This window comes from Rhynchophorus ferrugineus, unplaced genomic scaffold (assembly GCF_030347505.1).
Source record: "Rhynchophorus ferrugineus isolate W39M unplaced genomic scaffold, kcgeb_rfMv2 rfM6, whole genome shotgun sequence".
NCBI classification, from domain to species: Eukaryota; Metazoa; Arthropoda; class Insecta; order Coleoptera; family Curculionidae; genus Rhynchophorus; species Rhynchophorus ferrugineus.
The window spans coordinates 11635600-11641599 of record NW_027472585.1 but is presented as its reverse complement, the minus strand read 5'-3'; positions in this window follow the sequence as shown (position 1 = coordinate 11641599).

Genomic DNA, 6000 nt, shown 5'->3' with positions numbered 1-6000 from the left:
ACAAATAAAGTAATTGTAAACAACCTTCATGTTTTGGAATAGCATAGGTATGGTAGTGAAAACATTAATAGAAAAAAGAAAATATATACTATTCGCAGTTAATAATTTTATGACAATTTTATATTGTATTCGATTTATATCTGACATTAATATGGGTTGCGCATTAATTTTAATCGCTTTTTAATGGGTGTTGCCTCACGACATTCCTTCTAGTGGAAGTTTGATATTTAAGAAAATGATGCATCAAGGGCTAGTTAGTACAATTGCACGAAAACGTAATAATATAATATTCACTATCTCTTATTTATATTTAAATTACTATTTGATTGTACTTTTACTTGAAATTAGTTTTATAATTTTATACTTAAAAATAGATCGAATTTTGAAATATTGGGAACTTTGTTAATAAGCATAGGGTTATTCACTTTAAAGAGCACGTTCATGTACTTAATTTACAAGGATATTTAGGAAGAATAAAGAAAGATAAGGGGTATAAAGGTGAATATAAATAGAAATGATATTGAAAGAAGCTGACATTGTATAAACCAAGTTTTGTTAAATGTTAAATTTAAGGGTATTTGTCAATTTGTCAAAAAATTCCAGAAGAAAATGATCGAATCTTTCATGCAGAATATACTTTGTAGTGTTTGCTATGACCTTATTGACTGTTATTGACTGTTTTAGCCGCCTGTTATTGTATGGCGTCATTACTGTAGAGGTTTTGAAAAACTTTGTTCCTCTTGATAATGAAAAACCGATTATAGAGGGGGAAAACCTAATACCTACACATTAGTTTGGGTTTGGTTTGGTTTGGTAATAAACATTCGACAATTGACCAAGTGTAGAATAACAATCTAATTGATCTAATTGAAAAAGCCTATAAAGGCAAAAACGTATTTTCTTTTATGCTATATTCTTAGATGTAGCGCAAGCCTTTGATTGATGGCATGATAGTCTGGTTCATAAGTTAAAGAAAATGTTACAAATTGAGCTATTGGAGTCTTATATTACATCAAAAATGTTTAAAGTCAAACGAGAGGAAGCTTACTCTATACAATAAAAGAAGCTAAAACAGGTGTATCGCTAGAAAGTGTATTGCGGCTAATTTTTTATCTACTCTATACGTGTGATATACCACGAATGGATGAGTATTACGATGGCTACATTTGGTGATGATACTGCGATTCTTGCTATGAGAGAGACTCTCTTGCTTGCAGAGACAATAGTCATACGAAAATTACGACTAGTAAGTGACAAAATAAATAATTGGGTCTAAACTGGGAGAACAGAACTTACCAGAAAAAAATTTGTTCATGTGCAGTTCACACATAATCAAACCAATAACAATAAACAATACATAATTCCATATAGTAACAACGCTAAATATCTTGGAATGAATATTGATGCTAAACTTCACCGGAAGGACGATATACAAAGAAAAAAATAACTAGACAATAACATTAATTTGCTATTATACAAGCAAGTATAGGAACTTATATGTATATACGTAATTCAATTATGAGGATATTTCGCAAAAACTAATATGGATACAATACATTGCACCAAGATACTATAGGGTTGATTACTTACACCAAGACCTTCAGATACCGACTATGACCTAGGAAATCAAGAAAATTGCAAGAAGACATGCGAACAGACTCCATAACACCAGAACAGGACACAGACTCATATTAATTAAACCATTTGATCTTGTGTGGTGTAATGTTGTAAGGTACATTTAATAGAAAAACAACAATGTTAGCACATACAAATTATTACATTAGGGACTAAGATAGTCATAAGTTATTGTAAAAACAATTTCTAGGTTAGTTAGCAACGACTAGTAGCAATGTAATAGATAAATGAAAATTTGTTCTAAAATCTGGAATTCTGGATTTTTTTTGTTAGCTTAAATTAAACTTCTAACATAAATAATAAGGCAGAAACGATTGCTTGTTCCAAACACTACCAAGCGATTTGGAAAGAATCAGTTCCATTTTTTAAAATTAATCATTTTAACTTTTTCTTAGAAATATAGTCCGTTATTTTTTATTGTACCTTTCCTACCTCTGGTTGGTAGGTGATAGTAATTATATATTTCGTATGAACTGTGATCCTAATATATTTATATATATATATATATATATATATATATATATATATATATATATATATATTGTACAAGTAATAAAACTGATAGAACCACAGCAACTTAAGTGGCTCAAATGGCATATTGGACACAAACAATTATGGTGACTGTTTTGACTATCCGATTTATTACCTCACAAAGATTTGTTATCATATAAACACATTTTGAAGCCACTGTTGAAGCCCGTTAATTGAAGATACAATTGTTGATATTTGATTAGCATAGTTGCAAAAACTATGTTGTGTTTTAATGGATTACATCTATCAAACGCTAATTAAGTCAGGGTCTGAAATTTTAGATCTGGAGTATAAGGAAAATATTAAACAAAAATTACGAGATAGTGAATAACTAGTTGTATTGACATTGACATGGCGCAAAAAATTCAACAATTTAAATAACTGAGTTTTAACTGATTCGTTTGGAATTAAAGGTAAAAATGTAATCTGTATGAAATATGATCCTGAAAATATAATTAATTAATTTTTCATTCCATTGTATTTCAAAAAGCGAGTAATTCAAAATAATTAAATTTACGATGCTTATTTCGTTCTTATGATGAATTAATAACCGTAATTAGTATTTAATTATGTTTACCGACATTGAACACGGTAGGTAATGGGAATGATTTATTTTTTCTTAAGTTTATCTCCGATGGTTATTAATTATTATTTCTCAATAATCGTCCTCTGTCTCGGACTATTCGAAATCCATTTTAATTTGCAGAAATTCTCGGTAATTTTCGCCCATAAATCTTAGGAACGGAAACGAGATGGTATTTTGATAATGGTGCTATCGTTGCGATGCCATCATTAGAAGTAAATTTTCACATAATATCGTAGAAATATCAAGGGTATACGTAAAGATACATTGTAGCTGTTCACGAAGAAGCTCTTAAATAATTCAATCAAGCCGAATTATTATAATTACATTTAGATTTACTAATGGCCATGGATATACCGTTAAGTACTGTTGCGATCAAAAAATAGAAAGACTTTTGATATAGCAAATACTTAATTTTTTTTCCAAACTTATTTCTTTGTCTTCAGATTTATTCGGCTGGGCTGATTCTGTCAGTTTTGCATGCAAAGGCTATTGAACGTAAATAATTGTTCATTGTTAGAGATGTCCACAGCTGTAGTCTTGCTTTTGCTTTAAATACAATTCAATAAGCAAATAAGTTATATAGTCCGTTCACTGAGACAGACAGTCATTCAAATCATGTAAATTGATGACGTCAGAACTTCGCAAAATTGTCGCATTAACTCCGAGTTTTAGTTTATTTTCGCCCTGCCATAACAAAATTCTTATCTAAATAAAATAATGAATCAAAAATATTATCAAGTATAATTCATTTAAACGTCATAATACATCTAATTCAAAAATTATCGGAAAACTTAAAATTACAATTAATTATACAGTTATAAAACTTTGTAGGTTAAAGTTGTGTTTTATTATATATACATATTATATTTATTATATAGCTCATATACACACCTTATATGGGGTAGAGTTCTAGGCGCTAGTTCTAGTTTATTTTATTTAGTGATAACCCTTAGAGGTTTAATGCACCTAAATAACAATTTTATATCCAAGTAATATATTCTACTTTCATTACAGAGCTTGTTTACCTTTTACGTTTGATTACGCGATTTGAAATTTATCAAAACAAGCAAAACATTAAAACAACGTCTGCCGGTTTATAACCTGTAGTTATTTTAGCTGATTCGGTTACATTTTCGAACGTATCGAACCGAATTGTATCTCTTTTTAACTACAATAAAATGAGAAGGAAAATATTGTCTGATTCTAAAATGAATTTCCAATTTGCGGTTGGCAATGCATTAAACATCTTGATGACATGAGTTCCCTGAATTATTTTGAATAGACTATATATATTTTTCTTTGAGATTATATTATAGATCAACTTATTACATTAAGATGTGACAGGTTGAAGGAGAAACCCAATGTCGCAGACAACAGTTGTTTTGACATGCTTTTGAAATAGTAGGTGGATGAAGTCATCGCATTTCCATCAAGAAATCGATCATTCGGATGAAAGCTTTTAGACTACAAAAAGATATGGATTAAACTCATAGGGAGAGATCTAAAGTATAGTAGAGATCGAGGTTGATAATGATTTTCTAATATGAACAAGATGAAAAACAGTCTTAAAAGTATAGATAGATTTGATTTGGCCAGTATGTTGTAAAATGTAATTTACAAACAAATACCATTAGCTTTCAAATCCAACACGTGGATACTGTCAGAGAAAGATAAAAGTAAGATATAAGCAGTAGAAATGAAATACCTCAGAAGAATCAAGGGAATAACAAAGATAGATAGGATGAGGATGAGACTGAATCATATTGAAAGGAGACAGATCAGTTGGTGGGAAATCACAGCATATGGGGAATGCAGGATAGGTTGAATATGGGAAATACATTGAAGAAGTATAAGACAGTAGCCTAAATGAGCTTGGGAAGAATGTATCAGTCGAATACTTTAGAAGAGACTTTGAGGAATGCTTAGCAGAGGCAGAAAATATAATTTTTATTATAATTAGTCAATATCCAGAAGCTATAAAAAGTATCAGAGTAATATATTTATAGAGATAATAACTGAACATCAACATTAATTAACTGTAATTTGCTAGTCATAACGATTTCTTAATAGTAACTTAATAGATAATTTATACAAATCCTTACAGAATTTATATTAAATTTTAGATTTATAGATATATGAGAGATGACAGAGATTTATAGATAATGTTATATTTTAAAATTATTACTGCAATATATGAAAACATATTTTTTTGAAAAATGCGTATAAGTTTATCTTTAATGTCATCTGTATAAATGTTTATATTCGCTACTATCTTTCAGCGTCTTGAAATTGTCTCAAATTATTTATTATTGTCTTAACTACCGAAAATATAAAAATCTTACAGAATCATAATCGCAAACCATCAGTTAGAATTCAAAAACAAACATAATACAATAGATCAAGTTCACAGATTTGATATGCAAATCGTCAAAAATCTCAATGTTAAAAAATATTGTTATGCAATAATCCTTGTAATATTGTACAGAAACCGAATTAAATTCCATTTATTTACAAAGCTCAAATTACTAATTAAGATTTTAATTGGCTTATATTTCACCGGTAAAAGAAAGATTTTGAGGGCAAAAATCAGTCTATGTCAGTCAATATAATTTTCATTTAATACTTTCCCGTCATTCCAACAGAATCGAACAACTTCTTTTCAAGCTAATCGCTTTTTTATACATCTTTGAATTGCCATGATGCCAGATAGATCAGAAAAATACAATACATTTATGCATCCTTGTTACTGATATTTGTTATCAACGTTATTCGGTAATTGTGTTCAAAGCTTTAGAGACATATTTAAGTCATCAAGTAGTAAGAAATATATATTCCATATCAAATTTATATCAAGCTAGATTTTTAGGTAATATTAACTATTCAAAATATTTCTCATAATATCTACATAGTTTTTATTTCATGTAATATTTGTTGTGTTAAAAGAATATGTATTTACATGCTTCAAAAATAATTCTTCTAACATTAAGTAATTGTTGAATATACTGAAAATATTCAGCCCTTTTTGTAGAATTAGAATATAGGTATACTTTAATTATACATGTTATTATTGCAGAAGCAAATATATATAAAATAACCATAATATATATTTCTCATTGACATTTAAAAACATATTAAATTAATGTTCAGCTTAATCTAGTGAGGCTTTATAGCACTAACGTTTCAAATTAATTCTGGTATAAACAGAATATTTTGTATATTTATCTAAACTGTTCTTCTTCTATAATATC